The following is an 18,471-nucleotide window of genomic DNA, read 5'->3' as shown; positions in this document are numbered from 1 at the left end:
GCAGTAAATATATTCATTGTTGTTCAACTATCACCACCATCCATCTTCAAAACTCTTTATATCTTGCAAACCTGAAAATACAGCCATTTTAAAAAAAGATTTTACATATTTATTCATGAGAGACACAGAAAGAGAGAGGCAGAGACACAGGCAGAAGGAGAAGCAGGCTCCCTGCGGGTACCCCTATGCGGGACTCGATCCCAGAACTCCAGGATCAGGCCCTGAGCCAAAGGCAGATGTTTAACCACTGAGCCACCCAGGTGTCCTGAAAATACATCCATTAAGTAATAACTCCCTTTCCCTTCCTGCTCTGGCAACCACTATTCTACTTTCTACCTCTATGAATTTAACTACTCTTAGTACCTTATATAAGTGGAATCATGCAGCATTTGTCTTTTTGTGACTGGCTTATTTCACTTGGCATCGTGTCCTCTGGGTTTGTGTTGTAGCAGGTGTCAGAATTTCCTTCCTCTGTAAGGCTGAATCCTATTCTATTGTGTGCATATACCATATCGTGTTCATACGTTTATCTACCAATGGACATTTGGGTCATTTCTACCACATTGAAGCTTTCTAAACCTTTGTTTAAAGGTTAGAGGAACAAAAAAAAGGTTGGAGAAACTTAGGACGCCTGGGTGGCTCAGCGGTTGAGCATCTGCCTTTGGCTCAAGGCATGATCCTGGAGTCCCAGGATCGAGTCCCACATCGGGCTCCCTGCATGGAGCCTGCTTCTCCCTCTGCCTGTGTCTCTGCCCCTCTCTGTGTGTGTCTCTCTCATGAATAAATAAATAAAATCTTTAAATAAATGGATGAATGAATGAATGAATGAATGTTGGAGAAACTCAACCCAAAGAAGAAAGTAGAATACAGCTAATGATAGCAGACATGGGTCAGAAAAATATGCACGGAGTTCTTTCAGATTCGAGACATAAATTCTGGTACTAAAAGAAAAAAAAAGCTAGATTTTTGTCTTTGTTACTTTCCTCCCTTCCCTAAAGAGCTGTTACTAAATTCTAAGTGTCATAAGATCATGGAATGTACTGCATTTAATTTCACATTCCACAGAAAATGTAACAAAGTTCCGGGCAAATTCCATTAACGTATCTCTGAATATATCAGTGTAGTGGCACAATTAGGGAAACATTTTGATCTGAATGACCACACTTGATTTTCCAACAATCTTACAAGATAGTCAAGGCAAGTATTTGTGTCATTTCATACATGAAGAAGCTGAGAATCTCAGCCATTTGGTCATCACCAGGCAACATGGAACAGGACAACCGCTAGAGGTCTTACAGCAACCCCAGCACTGTCCCTCTGCCCCTGCCATCTGTCCGTAGTTGTGAATGAGCATTTAGAGTCATTTCCTACGTACAATATCACTTTGCCCTGAAGCACAGTAGTATCAGCTAGACAACATCACACTTAAGATCCTTCTAATCTTATGATTTAATGTGACAGTTTTCCATTATGGTGAGTTCTTTTTTTATTTTTTTTACTATGATGTGTCTGTGTGACAGCAGGCCTACTAACATATATATTTACTTAGAAATAAAATGATGGGATCCCTGGGTGGCGCAGCGGTTTGGCGCCTGCCTTTGGCCCAGGGCGCGATCCTGGAGACCTGGGATCGAATCCCACGTCGGGCTCCCGGTGCATGGAGCCTGCTTCTCCCTCTGCCTATGTCTCTGCCTCTCTCTCTCTCTCTCTCTGTGTGACTATCATAAATAAATAAAAATAAAAAAAAAAGAAATAAAATGATCTGAGGTTCTGTTAAAGACCCTGCAGTAGTGAGAGGAAATCTGCAAAAAGTGGCAGGGGAGGGTTAGCTTGTACATGTTGGGTAGGAAGAACATTGCTCTTTGATCCTCATGCTTAGCTTAGAAAAAGTAGGTATAAAGTTGATTATATGTATCATATTTGTTTAAAAACCAGAACATATGATGGTTGACAAAGAGTACCTAGAACAAAATTATGAAGTAGACTAACTGCCCCTTGAGTATTCCAGTCTCCTTGCAAACTCTTGGATTGAACCTTTCTTGGCTCTACCCAGGGACTCAGTACCTTCAAAAGGCCTGTATATATCCAGCCCTACATGAACGTCTTTTCTGGACCTGCCCCAACCTCTGCACTTTTTCCTGTCTCTTCATCAAAACGTCTAGCCAACAAATTGTCCATAGGTATTTATTTCCTCTTCATCCCCAATCCCTCTGCTAGACTAACTGTAAAGAAATTTTAAATGTAGGGATCCCTGGGTGGCGCAGCGGTTTGGCCGCCTGCCTTTGGCCCAGGGCGCGATCCTGGAGACCCGGGATCGAATCCCACGTCAGGCTCCCGGTGCATGGAGTCTGCTTCTCCCTTTGCCTATGTCTCTGCCTCTCTCTCTCTCTCTCTGTGTGTGACTATCATACATAAATACATTTAAAAAAATTTTTAAAAAAAGAAATGTTAAATGTTATTAAGGAAAAAGTTCACCACCATCACCATAACAAAAAGAGGCAAGGAGGACACAGGAGAAAAGGGATTTCAATGATTTTTTGAAAGACAAAGTAGACATGAGGGGAAGCGACTTAGGAAGGGGAGAGAATGTTCCAACTTAAATGGAGGTAAAAAAAGGAAAGCCAATGGCTCACAGGCTTAGTGGCTGGAGACCCCAGGGACTAAGAAAGGCCAGGCTTGAGTGAGGCAAAAGCATTGGTGGAATGTACTAAGTAGTCGAGTTGTTTTCCTTAATCCACTCGAGATAATGCCTCCCCAGTCAACAGGAGAGCTGAGATCTGTTCTCTTGGGGAACTGAATGACCATGGCTTTGGATTTGGAGACAGTTGCCATTTGGGGACATAAAGAATAAGGGAAGATTGAAGTGAGCACCAGGCTGAAATTAGCTCAACTAAATAAAAGTCTAAAAATTAACTGTGGGGACCTCAGCCTTTTTTCCCACTCTGCCCTCAGCCTTTTTTCCCACTCCTCTTAGGCCTTGTTGGACATTACTCTGGCTGTAGGAAATGGATGACCCTTCTTTTCTGCAGAAATTGAACAGGCTTAGAAAAATAAAGTTTAGCGTTCCATGATAAAAAGGACAGTTCAAGGACCAATCCCCTAAAAGAGAATTCACTAGTCCACAGGCTTAACCTACAGATGTAGAGCTACAAATTAGCTTTTAAGAAAGTGATCTCGGGATCCCTGGGTGGCGCAGCGGTTTGGCGCCTGCCTTTGGCCCAGGGCGCGATCCTGGAGACCCGGGATCGAATCCCACATCGGGCTCTCGGTGCATGGAGCCTGCTTCTCCCTCTGCCTATGTCTCTGCCTCTCCCTCTTTCTCTCTCTGTGACTATCATAAATAAATTTAAGAAAGTGATCTCACTCTTAAATATTAACAGTCAAGGATGACTACACATTTGGGAAAAGCCTCCAACATGAAAGAGATTTAAAACTAACCAGCTAACCACGCCTTGGAGGAAGGAGAGTACCAGAAGATGTTGCTACTATGTCATTGAAGTCCCTGGAGGATGAAACAGCCAAGATGCTACAGGAAAAAAAAAAAAAGAAAAAAATATCAAAAAGTAAGAAAGGGCTCTAGGGAATTGTAAATATAACAGTCAAAATGAAAAAATCATAAAAATTTAGGGAACTAAAATCAAGGAAACCTACCAACCAGACTAAATCAAAACTGAATGAAAACAAAAATAGGAAATAAGCTTCAAGGGTTAGATTAGAAAGACCACCCACTAAAGTTAGAAGCTAGCAGAAAAAGAAATAATTGAAAGTAGAAAAGATGGGCAGCCTGGGTGGCTCAGCGGTTTAGTGGCGCCTTCAGCCCAAGGTGTTACCCTGGAGGCTTGGGATAGAGTCCCACATTGGGCTCCCTGCATGGAGCCTGCTTCTCCCTCTGCCTTTGTCTCTGCCTCTCTCTCTCTCTCTCTGTGTGTGTGTCTCTTGTGAATAAATGAATAAAATCTTAAAAAAAATAAAGTAGAAAAGAGGAAAAAACCAAAGTGATATAAGAAATTTTTCTGGCCAGAATTGGAGGGCATGAGATTCCAGACAGCAAGTTATACTGAATCCTCAGCAGGTGAGTAAAAAAGCCCAACCTTGACACATCACTGGAAAAGCTCAGGACATTGGGAGTCAGGAGAAAGAATTGTTACACTTCCGGAGAGAAAAAGCAGGTAAATCAGAATTTTACTGGACTATTCAAAAGTACTAACTCTGAAAAATCAGCAGATGATGGAGTAATACCTCCAAAATTCCAAGGGAAAAGCATCTCCAACCCAGAATTTTAGAGTGAGCCACATCAGTCAAATGTGAGGGAAAAATAAAAATGTTTTAAACATTGAAAGGCTAAAAATTTTGCTTCTTGTGCACCGGAAACTACTGAAGGCAGCTATGCTCCCCCAAAATAGGGGTAATTGGATGAGAAAGGTTTCCAGGAGCACAATGAAGAGAAGTCCATCAGGGCAGGTATGTAGAAGACCATAATTATGAGCAGAAACTATATGCATGAACAGAGTATTCTGGGAAAGAAAGTGTGAGGGTTAAATTTTATTTATGTGTTTGGGTTTTGCTTTTTTGTTTTGTTTTGTTTTGTTTTTTTGGTGCTGGTTAATTTAATTTTTAAAAGATTTTGGGCAGCCCCGGTGGCTCAGCGGTTTAGTGCCGCCTTCAGCCCAGGGTGTGGTGCTGGAGACCCAGGATCCAGTCCCAGGTCAGGCTCCCTGCATGGAGTGGAGCCTGCTTCTCCCTCTGCCTGTGTCTGTGCCTCTCTGCCTCTCTCTCTCTCTCTCTCTCTCATGAATAAATAAAATCTTTTTTAAAAAAGATTTTATTGGGATCCCTGGGTGGCGCAGCGGTTTGGCGCCTGCCTTTAGCCCAGGGCGCGATCCTGGAGACCCAGGATCGAATCCCACATCAGGCTCCCGGTGCATGGAGCCTGCTTCTCCCTCTGCCTATGTCTCTGCCTCTCTCTCTCTCTCTCTCTCTCTGTGACTATCATAAATAAATAAAAATTAAAAAAATAAATAAATAAATAAAAAAGATTTTATTTATTTATTTGACAGAGAGAGAGCACTAGGGAGGGAGAATCAGCCTCCCCACTGAGCAGGGAACCCAATGAGGAACTCGATCCCAGGACCCTGAGATCATGACCTGAGCCTAAGGCAGACGTTTAACCAACTGACCCATCCAGGTGCCTTGGTGCTGGTTAATTTTAATGTGTCAATTTAGCTAATCCAAGATCCTGGATATGTGGTTAAAAACCAGTCTGGATGTTGCTGAAGGTGGATTCTTTTAGTTGAGATTAAGGTTTAAGTCAACAGACTAAGTCAAGCAGATTACCCTATATAATATAGATGGGTCTCATCCAATTAGTTTTAGGCCTTAAAAGAAAAAAGAATAACATCCTATGAGCAAGAGGAAATTTTTAAAATTTAAATTCAATTAATTAACATATACCGTATTATTAGTTTCAGAGGTAGCATTCAGTGATTCATCAGTTGCGTACAACTCCCAGTGTTCATTACATCATGTGCCCTCCTTAATGTCCATCACCCATTCACCCCATCCTCCTCCCCTCCAGTGACCCTCAGTTTGTTTCCTATGATTAAAGGTCTCTTATGGTTTATCTCCCTCTCTGATACCATCTTGTTTTATTTTTTCCTCTCTTCCCCTGTGATCCTGTTTTGTTTCTTAAATTCCATGAGTGAGATCATGATGATTGTATTTCTGATTGACTTCTTTTGTTAAGCAAAATATCCTCTGGTTCCATCCATGTCATTGCAAATGGCAAGATTTCATTTTTTTTAATGACTGAGTAGTATTCCATTGTGTATATATACCACATCTACTTTATCCATTCATCTGTCAATGGATATCTGGGCTCTTTCCATAGTTTGGCTGTTTTGGACATTGCTGCTATAAACATTGGGGTGTAGGTGCCCCTTTAGATCACATCTGTATCTTTGGGGTAAATACCTAGTACTGCAATTGCTGGGTCGTAGGGTAGCTCTATTTTCAACTTTTTAAGGAATCTCCACACTGCTCTCCAGAGTGGCCGCACCAGTTTTCATTCCCATGAACAGTGTACAAGGGTTCCCCTTTTCTGCATCCTTGCCAACATCTGTCATTTCCTAACTCGTTAATTTTTCCATTCTTACTGGTGTGAGGTGGTATCTTGTTGTGGTTTTGATTTGTATTTCCCAGATGCCAACTGATGTGGAGCATTTTTTCACATGTCTGTTGGCCATTTGTACGTTTTCTTTGGAGAAATATCTGTTCATATCTTCTGCCCATTTTTTGATTGGATTATTTGTTCTTTGGATATTGAGTTTCATGTTCTTTATAGGTTTTGGATATTAGCCCTTTATCTGATATATCATTTGCAAATATCTTCTCCCATTCTGTCAATTGTCTTAGTTTTGTTGACTGTTTTCTCTACTGTGCAAATAGCTTTTTATCTTGATGAAGTCCCAATAGTTCATTTTTGCCTTTGTTTCCCTTGTCTTTGGAGATGTGTCTAGTAAGAAGTTCCTGTGGTCAAAGTCATTAAGATTGCTGCCTGTGTTCTCCTCTGGGATTTTGATGGATTCCTGTCTCACATTTAGGTCTTTCATCCATTTTGAGTCTATTTTTGTGTAGGGTGTGAGGAAATGGTCTACTTTCATTCTGTGCATGTGGCTGTCAAATTTTCCAAATACCATTTGTTGAAGAGACTTTTTTTCCATTGGATATTCTTTCCTGCTTTGTTGAAGGTTAGTTGACCATAGAGTTGAGGGTTCATTTCTGGTTTCTCTATTCTGATTCCATTGATTATCCATCTGTCTCTTTTTGCGCCAGTACCATACTGTCATGATGATTATAGTTTTATAATAGAACTTGAAGTCTGGAATTGTGATGCCTCCAGCTTTGGTTTCCTTTTTTGTTCCACATAAATTTTAAGATAATTTGTTCCAATACTGTGAAGTAAGTTGATGGTATTTTGATAGGGATTGCATTGAATGTATAGATTGCTCTAGGTAGCATAAACATTTTAATAATATTTGTTCTTCCAATCCATGAGTGTTGAACATTTCCATTTCTTTCTGTCTTCCTCAATTTCTTTCATGAGTGTTCTATAGTTTTCTGAGTACAGATCCCTTGCCTCTTTGGTTAGGTTTATTCCTAGACGCCTTATGGTTTAGGGTGCAGTTGTAAATGGGATCAACTCCTAATTTCTTTCTCCTGTCTCATTGTTAGTGTATAGAAATCAAACTGATTTCTGCGCATTGATTTTTGTATCTTGCCACTTTGCTGAATTCCTGTATGAGTTCTAGAAATTTTGGGGTGGAGTCTTTTGAGTTTTCCATATGGAGTATCATGTCGTCTGCAGAGTGAGAGTTTGACTTCTTTCCCAGTGCAAGAAGGAATTCTATATCCAGACTGCTTTCAGACTTGTGCCAGCCTACCCTACAGATTTTGGTTTGCCAATCTCCACAATGTGAGCCAATTCCTAAAAATGAAATGCACTCTCTCTTTATCTCTTTCTCTCCCACCATACACACACACACACACACACACACACACACACACACACACACTCTATTCTGTTTCTCGGAGAATGCTGATACAGAGGTCTACAGGAAAAAATGAGAAGCAGTGCCTTTGCAATATTATCAATTAGTGTGTGGCAAAGATTCAGTAAAGTAAATTAATTAGGGATACACTGAAAAATAGGCAAATACAAAAAATAAGGCAATTATTAATTCCAGGAAAACCAAAAGTTTGTACCTCAGCAATGAACAATGTTTTGTCGAAGAAATGTAAATGCCTATGACTGACTAGCCAAAAATCTTTATATAATTATCCGAGGAGAGAGAAATTGAGAAACACAGTATAAACATATTATTCAGAAACATGGAGATAATTTATAAGAAAAATTGCCAAGAAAAAAAAAAGACATGGGTAATTTCCCTGAGTACAAGGGTAGGAAGTAAAAAAAAGCAGATCAGGAGAAACCCCTGCCGCCACCAACATGGAGACCTTGTACCGCGTCCCGTTCTTAGTGCTCGAATGCCCCAACCTGCAGCTGAAGAAGCCGCCCTGGGTGCACATGTCGTCGGCCATGACGGTGAATAATTTATGATGTTATTGTTGAACCTCCAAGTGTTGGTTCTATGACTGATGAACATGGACATCAGAGACCAGTAGCTTTCTTGGCCTACAGAGTAAATGGACAATATATTATGGAAGGACTTGCATCCAGCTTCCTGTTTACAATGGGAGGTTTAGGTTTCATAATCCTGGACTGATCGAATGCACCAAACATTCCAAAACTCAATAGATTTCTTCTATTCATTGGATTCGTCTGTGTCCTATTGAGTTTTTTCATGGCTAGAGTATTCATGAGAATGAAACTGCCGGGCTACCTGATGGGTTAAAAAATGCCTTTTGACAAGAAATCCGTGGATATTGGATTTGCTCCTGTTAATGAAGTTTTAAAGGCTGTACCAATCCTCTGATGTGAAATATGGAAAAAAAGTGAAGCAGCAGAAAAGAAGCATCTCGTGAGAAATAGGAATCATATTAAAGCTTGAACTAGAATGTCTTCTTGGTATCAAAGAGACAAATTTCTCACAGTATGTCTCCTGCTGGCCTGTACTGACACACCAATGATGTTTAGTGGCATTTTCTTCTTAGTTTTTCATAAGAAAATATACTCCCATTTCCACAACTATAATATTGAATAAAGTGATTATTTCTTACAGCCCCCTTAACATTTTGTGGAGATGACATTTCTGACTTTCAAAAATTAATGTAAAATCAGGAAGCAAGATCCCATAAGCTGAGAACTCTGATCAGCTTTACCTATGGTGCTTTGCCTTTAAACAGTGTGACAGTACATTATTCAGATATGTGTGAGACTGTTTCTGCACAATAAGATGTATGAAAGGAGCAGAAATAAATAATTTTTCTAATAAAAAAAAGGCAGATCAGCTATTTGCAGTTTTTCACCATAAGCCTTTTTAACTATTTGAACTTATAGTCAGGTATTATTTTGATAAAAATTAAAATTAACTGATAAATGCTTGCCCACTTGAAGCTTCATTCCTTTTGGGTCCTGTTGCCAGGTAACTGATATAGTAATAAAGCTTGACATGTTGTTTAATCCCATCAGATAATTTATTTAATTTTTAAAGGGTTTCAGCACTATTATACTAAAAGGGGTAATTGCAAAAATTCTAACCAAGGGACCCCTGGGTGGCTCAGCAGTTGATCGCCTGCCTTCAGCCCAGGGCGTGATCCTGGAGACCCAGGATGGAGTTCCACATCAGGCTCCCTGCATGGAGCCTGCTTCTTCCTCTGACTATGTCTCTGCGTCTCTCTCTCTCTGTGTCTCTCATGAATAAATAAATAAAATCTTTTTTAAAAATGCAGAACCTGCTTCAGTAGTCCTTAGATGGACCTGACTGCTTTAAAAAAAAAAAAAATTCTAACCAAGAGGGATGCCTGGGTGGCTCAGTGGTTGAGTATCTGCCTTTGGCTCAGGGCATGATCCTGGGATCTGGGATCAAGTCCCACATAGGACTCCCTGCATGGAGTCTGCTTCTCCCTCTGCCTGTGTCTCTGCCTCTCTCTCTCTCTCATGAATAAATAAATAAAATCTTAAAAACAACAACAACAACAAAGCTTTTTAAACCAAACCACTGGGTGATGAATACATTATGTAGGACCTATGGCAGTCTGTGTCTCAGTAAACATCTAATATGAATTCTGATCGAAAAACATAAAGTTCACATTCAGTGAACTTACTCCGAGTGTAATGCCCTGTCTTCATGGTAGCATATGTGTGTTTGTAGGGGGCAAAGATGGTCGCAGTGTAGACCCTTGAATCTAAAATATTTCCTGGGATCCCTGGGTGGCGCAGCGGTTTGGCGCCTGCCTTTGGCCCAGGGCGTGATCCCGGAGACCCGGGATCGAATCCCACGTCGGGCTCCCGGTGCATGGAGCCTGCTTCTCCCTCTGCCTGTGTCTCTGCCTCCCTCTCTCTCTCTCTGTAACTATCATAAAATAAATAAAAAAATAAAAAAATAAAATAAAATATTTCCTGCATTGGTTTTCCCCAGACACTTGAAAATAAATGACTATTTCACTTCCTTGGTTCTTGTGAGCTTTTGATATTCAAAGTTGTCCACTAAAATGGAAACGTTCCCAAGAAAGAAATGTCCTTTAGTAGGAATTACTTTGCTTGCTCCTGAGAATGAGAATGGAAAATTGAGGGCTGGGGAAAGGCAGAGGTGGTGGCCTCCTGGGCCAGCCAGGCCATTGGTTTTACCAGATGGCGAGAAGCTGGTTGTAGAGCTGGGCCTGGTGTGTCTGCAGTTGCGGCAACTGGCCAGGAGGTAGCAGCCCTGTCTTATCTGGTGCCTCAGCCGACGTTCCCGCCTAGGCCAAGGCGGAGCAGCGTGAGAGCAAACGGTCCCAGAGGCAGCGCTGAGCCCGGAGCAGGTCTGCTACACTGCGGCCACAGGACGTGAGCATTCAGCAAGCAGTTGTTTGAACGCGGGAACTCTGCAGCAATCATTAAGAGGCATCCTTAAGACCGCTCCCTTGAATCCACCCTCAAGGCGTTTGCAGGTAGCACAGCCCTGGATCATTCCACTCTTCGCTTACCCTGGTCAGTCCCGGCCCATTGCAGCAAGAAGTGGCCAAAGAAAACAGAACATTGTGCTCACCACTCTGGCTTTAAACCCACGTCCATAAATCCCACGAAGACCCTTAATCATCCTATATGTCCCCCGTGTATTCACTCTCACATCGTGTCCGAGACAGCTAGTTAACACTTTTCAACTCACTCCACACACCTCCACCACCTCACTCTGCTGATGGGCAGGCTTCCCACTTCACTGCAGAAATGAAGCAGCTGGAAATGAGCTTCGATCCCCAACAGCCACACCCTGAGAGCTGGCTTTCCTGCTTGCCACGGTAGATGAACTGTCCAGGCTCTTAAGGGCAACCCTGTCCATGCCCTCAAGAGAATCCCCTCTCATGTCTATGGGAACAGAACTCTAGCATTTTCCACTTTTTTTTTTTTTTAACATATCATCAACTTTCCTTTCTCTCCTGTGCTATTCTCATTAACACATGAAACTGCTCTTATGTGTCCCATCATTATTTATCTCTCTCTTTAGCCCCAGTTACCTAGTAGCTTCTGGCCTCATCTCTCTCCTTGCTTTTCCAGTAAAATTTTTGGAGTTATCCATGCTTGCTGATGCTGTCTCCAAAGCCCTTCCCACCATTCTCCACTAAACCCACTGCTATCAAGCTTTTGTTCAGATCATTTCAAAGAAACTCCTCCTGACCTGCACATCACTTACATCCAACAGTCAATTCTTCATCCTCATCTTTCCCTATAGAGAGCACTTGACACAGTCTATTACTTGCTTCTCCTGGAAACACGTCCTTCATTGGCTCCTGCGGTCACCATAACCTGGCTCTTCCTCTTCCTTTCTTAGTTTTTTGCTGATTTCCACCTTTTCTCCCCAGTCTTATTCTTAAACTCAGTCCTTGGACTTCTTTTTCTTTAAGAGAGAGTGCACACGCATGAGCAGGGGCTTGGGTGGACGGCAGGGGAGCAGTACAGGGAGAGAGGGAGAGAGACAGAGAGAGAGAGAGAGAGAGAGAGAATATCAAGCAGACTCCATGCTCATCACAGAGCTAGACACTGGGCTCCATCTAACAACCCTGAGATCATGACCTGAAATGAAATCAAGAGTCCACCACTTAACAAACTGAGCCACCCAAGCACCTCATCTTCTCTTCTAAACATAATCTCACTCCCTTGGTGAGCTCCTGTAGTATCCTGACTTGAAATACCACTTAGATGTTACAGTTCCCAAATATATACCTCTAGCTCAGGCTTCTCCCCTGAGTGCCTACTTTACACGGTCAATGGTCTACTAAATATCCACATAGCAACCATTTAATTGCCATCCCAATTGATATCCTGATATTCCACAGCTCTGTCTGTGGTCTTCCTAACCCAGTTAATGGCAGCCCCATTCTTCCAGTTTCTCCAACCAAAATATTCACAGACATCTTTGACTCCTTCTTTTCTCTCATCTCTCATGTCTATTCCTGTAGGAAATCCTCCAGTGTCTACCTTCAAAATATATCCAGACTCCAACCACATCTCATGACTTCCATCACTATCACTCTGCTAAGCTACCATCATCACTCCCCTGACTTACTGCCAGTACCTCCTGACTGGTCTGCCTGCTTCCACAAGTGAGTTTCTACAATTTAATCTCAATATAGCAGCCAGAATGATCCTTTGGCAAAAAGCTAGACCATGTCATTCCCCTGCTCTAAACTCTCCAAAAGCCCCCCATTTTAATCAAAATAAAAGCAAAGTCCTTAGAAAGGTATAGAAGAACAGCACTAACAGAAGTAGGAGCCATGTGTGGCATTTAAAATTTCCCAGTCGCCATAATAAAAAGGTAAAAAGAAACAGGTGAGATGAATTTTAAAATATTATTATTTCAACACAGGCTCCATATAAACATTGAGAAATCTTACCTTCTTGTTTTCATTGAAAGTCTTTGACCTGCAGCATGTCATTTAGTCATCCAGCATGTCTCAGTTTGGATTAGGCACATTTCAAGAGCTTGAGACCCACGTGTGGCTGGAGGCCATGGCAGTGGACAATGCAGCTCCAGCCCACGCCTCTCGAGGGGCCTTCAGCTCCCCTTCACCTGGTTCACTCAGCTCCTTGCCCACTGGACAGGCTCCTACCTCTGGACCTTTGCACAGCCAATTCCTTCTGCCCACCCCCAAAACCCATGCAGCCCCCCACTGCTCTTTCCCAATAACCTCACAGATACCTTTTTCACCTCCTCCTCATCCTCACTTACATGGCCATCCCACTTAAACTGAAACCAGCACACTTCCCATTCTGACACTCCCAATTCCTCTTACCTGCTTCAATTTTTCCCCCTAGCAATGATCACCTTCTCTATTTTCTCACACAAGAAAAGCTCCCCCCAGGGCAGGTGGCTATTTTGTCAAGTGACATATTCCCAGTACCTGGTACATAATAAATGCTTCTTGACTGAATGAATTAAGGGGAGCATTAACTTGATCTTCCCACAAGCTTCTCAGGTCAGGGCTTGGAGCTAGCATCTCACATTTCGCACCAGGCAGGCACTAGTCTTGGGAGTGACTGACAAGAGAGCTATTTCATCTGTTAGCAATCACTGCGAGAAAAGGAGTGGTAGCACCATGGTCACAAGGACGTGGCCCCATGTCCTCAGGCAGGCCTGGATTTCTGGGCGCAGCTCCGGAGGCCAGAGCCAGTGCCACAGCCAGAGCCAGTGCCGAAGTGGGGCAAATAGAGATCAATTTCAATTTGTTGGAAAGAACCTTTGAATCAGTACCTGTTCAGAATGAACCTGTCTGTCTTAACAGATCCCCTCAGGGCAGCCTGGGTGGCTCAGCGGTTTAGCGCCACCTTCGGCCCAGGATGTGATCCTGGAGACCTGGGATCGAGTCCCACGAGTCCCACGTCGGGCTCCCTGCATGGAGCCTGCTTATCCCTCTGCCTCTCTAACTCTCATAAATAAATAAAATCTTAAAAAAAAAAAAAAAAGAGAGAGAGATCTCCTCATGGCACAAATATAGAAGTCACCCTTTGCCAAGAGGTGGGCTCTGTACTCGGGGTTGGACTAAACCTCTCCAGTCACCTTTACCATTGTAAGATACTTGAGCCTAAATTGTTGGTGTAGTAGAAATATCAGGGGTTTGTTTTTAGATTTTAAGTAAACTCTACACCCAACATGGGGCTTGGACTCACAACCCTGAGATCAAGGGTCGCACGCTCTACTGACTTGAGCCAGTCAGGTGCCCCAGTATTACGGGTTTTGATATCTGACAGTTTGGGTTAAAGTTTTATTTCACGGTTTACCTGCTGCTACTTGCATACTTGTATTTGCTCAGGATGTTATCTATCTCCAGGGCTTTGCTTCCATATAATATATATACAACTGTCTCCCATACGAGTTGACATGTAATGGAAAGCAAATACTTTTTTTTCTTTACCTTACCTTGGAAAATTTTCTCCTAGGTTACAGAATTTCCAAAAATTTTAAAGGTCCCACCCCACCCCCTTTAAATTGTCAAGTAATTTCTAAAAACCTGCTCCTACCTCAAAATGACTCCTCCCTATCTCTTTTCCTATCGGCAACAGCAACAATCACTACTTCTTACTGTTAAGTGTTACCTCATTTCATCTTTGCAAAAGGTGTGGAGGTGTTGACTGGAATCACTCATTATTCAGATGAGGAAATTGAGGCTCAGGGATGTTAATTAACTTGCCCAAGGACACATATCGGTTAATAGGTCAAATATAACCTAGGAAATTCCAAAGAATCTCTTTTCCTGTTCCATACCCCTTCATTCACTCAACAAATATTTATTGATGTGTCTGTGCCTGGAGCTCTATTAGGAACGGGGGACAGGGCAGCCCGGGTGGCTCAGCGGTTTGGCATCTGCCTTCGGCCCAGGGTGTGATCCTGGAGTCCTGGGATTGAGTCCCACGTCAGGCTCCCTGCGTGGAGCCTGCTTCTCCCTCTGCCTGTGTCTCTGCCTGTCTCTCTCTCATGAATAAATAAAGAAAATCTTTAAAAAATAAAAATAAAAATAATAATAATAAAAATACCCCTTCTCTGCTGTCTCGACTTGGCCTCTGAAATTAGGGTAGAGGGCTTTTTAGCCATCTCCTGACCTGTTCCCTTTCATTTAAGGCTCTGGCATCCCCTCCCGGCCCCAAGAAGGGTCTCTATGTGCTGTTGGTTTGTGGCTTCTCTACTGAATTGCAGTCTTCTCTTGAATTTATTACAATTGTACAAATGAGCAGTCATTTTCCATTTCTGATTGGATAACAAAGGGAGTTCACTTTTCCCTAAGCAGTGGCTGCACATCTTGGCCAACATCTCACAGAATGTGGACTGTAGTTTGAGAACCTGGCACCTCTGAAGGCCCCTTGATGTCTCCTCTGACTTCCAGTTAGTTTCCAAATCCTAGTCACAACCTGTACATTCGACTGGGGGGCCGAGGGGGTGGGGAGGGAGAAGCATGTGTGTCCTGAAGCAGTACAGAGACAGGAGTGAGCAAAATTATGTTTGCTTACTCCTTCCCTTTTCTCAAAGGTCTGACCCAATGCCCAGCCCATGCTGGCTCCTTCCTAACCCCTCCTGAGGCCAACCCCAAGGCACCACCCACAGATCCAATGCATATTTCAAGGACCCAACCTTCCTCTTTCTATTGTCTGATTTTACTCACTTGTTGCAGGGTGGGTGGGTGGGAGTTCTTCAAGTATTTTCTAAATTACTTTCATTTTAGGGACGCTTGGGTGGCTCAGTGGTTCAGAATGCCTTTGGCTCAAGGCGTGATCCTGGGGTCCTGGGATTGAGTCCCACATCAGGTTCCCCGGCATGGAGCCTGCTTCTCCCTCGGCCTTCTTTCTGTGTCTCTCATGAATAAATAAATAAAATCTTTAAAATAAAAATAAGTAAATTACTTTCATTTTAGAAGTAACCAGGAGATTATGAAAGCTTAAAAAGAACCAACTGCAGTTTCCCCAACCCCAGGTTATATACTATTGTAACATGGTAGGTTTCAAATCCATTTTTAAAAGCTCTCATATTCAGGTATGTCAAATAGTTGAGCTGCATTGATTTCACTATTTCTCATCACAGGGAAGGGGAGGGATATTAAACCAACGTTCCTAGATTTCTTAGCATAACATTCAAGGGCATCCCTGATCCAGTTTTTTTTTTTTTTTTAAAGAATTTATTTATTTATTCATGAGAGACACACAGAGGCAGAGACATAGGCAGAGAGGGAAGCAGGTTCCATGTGGGGATCCTGATGCGGGACTCAATCCTGGGACCCCAGGATCACGACCTGATCCAAAGGGAGACGTTTAATCACTGAGTGAGTCACCCAGGTGCCCCATTGATCCAGTTCTAAATGAACTTTCTATGTCACTCTATAGACTGGAACACTGATTAATCTTCATTTCATGCCCCAACACGGTGCTGGATACATGGGAAGAATGCAATTATTTCAGCCTTCTTAGGGCATTATCAATATGCAACCAGTGTATCTGCTCCCTCTGAATGGTGAGTTCCTTGAATTCCTTAGCTTCAATGGTTTTGTTGTCCACCCAGTGCTACTCGCATATCCCAGTGGCTGAACCCTGAACCTTGTCATGACCAGTGGCTGAACCCTGAACCTTGTCATGATCAGTAGCTGCAATTGCTCATAATTTCAAGGTCAAGCAATAGATTCTACTTCGGCCTTCCTGGTAGCATCTCCAATATTCTTCCCCAAACTAGAACTTCTAATCCACTGACACCCCACCCCATAACACTCCCTCAACCACTTCATGTTCTCTCTCCCTCCCACCTAATCACCTGATTTGCTTATACTAAAACATTATTTTTTGTTTATCTGAAATTCAAATGCAACTCAGCATCCTGTTATATTTACTAGCCTCACAACCCAACAACCATAATAATCACTCTCCTATACAAACGCAACTTCTTGGACCTCCTCCTACTCAGAACCTCCCCCTTAGCAAAACCACAGCTTGGGAAGACCCAACTTTCTGAGAACTCTGCATCCCCATCCAAGCAGCCGATTGTGGCTGGTGAAAAACACAACCCCACCGAACAGATCTCACTTCAGATTCATGACCGCAAACTTCAAAGGGGGCCTTCATGCTTCATGGAGAATCATTTTACTTAATAGGCTCTTCCTGGTCAAGTCACCCTCTGTATTTTTGGCCTTTGTTTCTCTCCTCAAACCTACTGTACTTTCTCTCTCCTCATTCTCAGGGTCTTACTGGACAGAAAATTGAAGCACTTGGGAGAATTCCTGGATTCCCCTCACCACTTATATCCAATTTATTTATATCCATCCAGGTTAACCTCCCGTCTGTCACCTAGATTGGGGGTTGGCAAACTATGGCCCATGAGCCATCCAGCCCACTACCCATTTCTGTACAGCATGCTAGCTAAGGATGGTTTTTAGTTTTTAAATAATTAGGGAGGGGGTGGGGTGCACAGATCACAAGAATATATTTTGTAACAGGTGAAAATTATATGAAATTAACATTTCAGTGAACCTAAATGAAGTTTTATTGGAACACAGCCACACCCATTCATTTATGTATTGTGTGTGTCGGCTCTAGAGACACAGCAGAATAGTTGCAACAGAAACTGTATATCCGCAAATACTAAAATATTTACTGTCTGGTCCTTTGTAGAAAAGTTTGCTGACCCCTCATCTATCTGCACTCCAATCCAAAACCACTTAATCCCATCCATCTTCCCTACCCAGGAATATTGCCTTTCTAATTCCACCGAACTCTGCCTCATCAATTTTTCCATCTGCTAAATCACTCCTCCTATAAACCTACCGAAAAGCTGTTGTTTCTCCAGTCTTAAAAAACAAAAACAAAACACCAAAAAAAAAAAAAAAAAACCTCTTCTTGGCTTCTTCTGCCCCTACTATTTACTGCTCTCATTTATAGCAAAAATCCCAAAGAATTATCTGCACATGAGGACCACACTCCTCCTTCCCCAAATCGCACTTAAATCTTTGCCCTTCACTCTCCACCGAGGCTGCTCTATGAGTACCTTGTGAAGCTGCACCATCGGCTGGTCCTCAGCTCCTCTTACCTGGTGGGTGGGCAGCAGGACACAGTGAACGCTCTTGGCCCCAAAGCTCCTTTTCACTTGACTACTGAGACACTATACCTTCTAGATTTTTCTCTCACCTCCTGGGCACTTCCTCATAATCTCTTTTCCTTGTTCCTCTTCTCTTATTACTGGAGGCCCCAGGACCTTTCTCCCTACCCCTGCTCTCTCCTGCACAAGCTCCTGCAGGCTCTTATGCTAATGTTCCCAAAGGTATACCCCCAACCCAGAACCCCGTCCTGAAGACTGAGCTTCATTATCCAACTGCCCACTTACATAGCCAGGCCAGCATCTAACAGACAGAGTGGCATCAACATGCCAGTCCACAGGTCAGACAGACTGAGACCCAGGTTCCCCTCCATCCCCAGCCTGTCCTCCCACCCCTGGTGATTGGCAACACTGCCCTTCCATTAAGGCCTAAATCCTTGCAATCACTTTGACCACTCTTCTCTCACACTCCACCTAGAATCTGTCAGGAAAGATTGTTGGTTCCATCTCCACAATTTGCCTGGCAATGGACCATTTCTCACCTGACCTCACCTTATCTCATCATCTCTCACCTAGATTAAGGCCAACTCTCCCGGCAGTTCTCCCTGCTTCCACCCTTATCTGATACTTTCCCTCTCCATTCAGTGGCCTGGAAACATTTTAAGGCTGATCAAACCCTCCAGTGGCTTCCCATTTCACTCAGAGCAAAAGCCAAAGTCCCTTAATGGCCTATAAAGCTCTACGTGATCTA

The 18,471-nt window shown here is 42.9% G+C and overlaps 1 protein-coding gene and 1 pseudogene across 1 annotated transcript in view; one reads left to right on the top strand and one right to left on the bottom strand.

The window, feature by feature from the left end:
• Positions 1-17,768, bottom strand: part of GCM1 (glial cells missing transcription factor 1) — a 45,367-nt gene extending 27,599 nt beyond the window's left edge. Inside the window, exon 1 of the mRNA XM_072831585.1 lies at positions 17,715-17,768. The gene's annotated coding sequence lies outside the window, so the exon portion shown is untranslated. The remainder of the gene's footprint in view (positions 1-17,714) is intronic.
• On the top strand, positions 7,989-8,651 carry LOC140636309 (oligosaccharyltransferase complex subunit OSTC-like; annotated as a pseudogene).
• Positions 17,769-18,471: the final 703 nt, after the last annotated feature.

Source organism: Canis lupus, chromosome 7, assembly GCF_048164855.1.
Source record: "Canis lupus baileyi chromosome 7, mCanLup2.hap1, whole genome shotgun sequence".
NCBI classification, from domain to species: Eukaryota; Metazoa; Chordata; class Mammalia; order Carnivora; family Canidae; genus Canis; species Canis lupus.
Note: the sequence above shows the minus strand (reverse complement) of the source record. Positions and strands in the feature narration are given on the sequence as shown.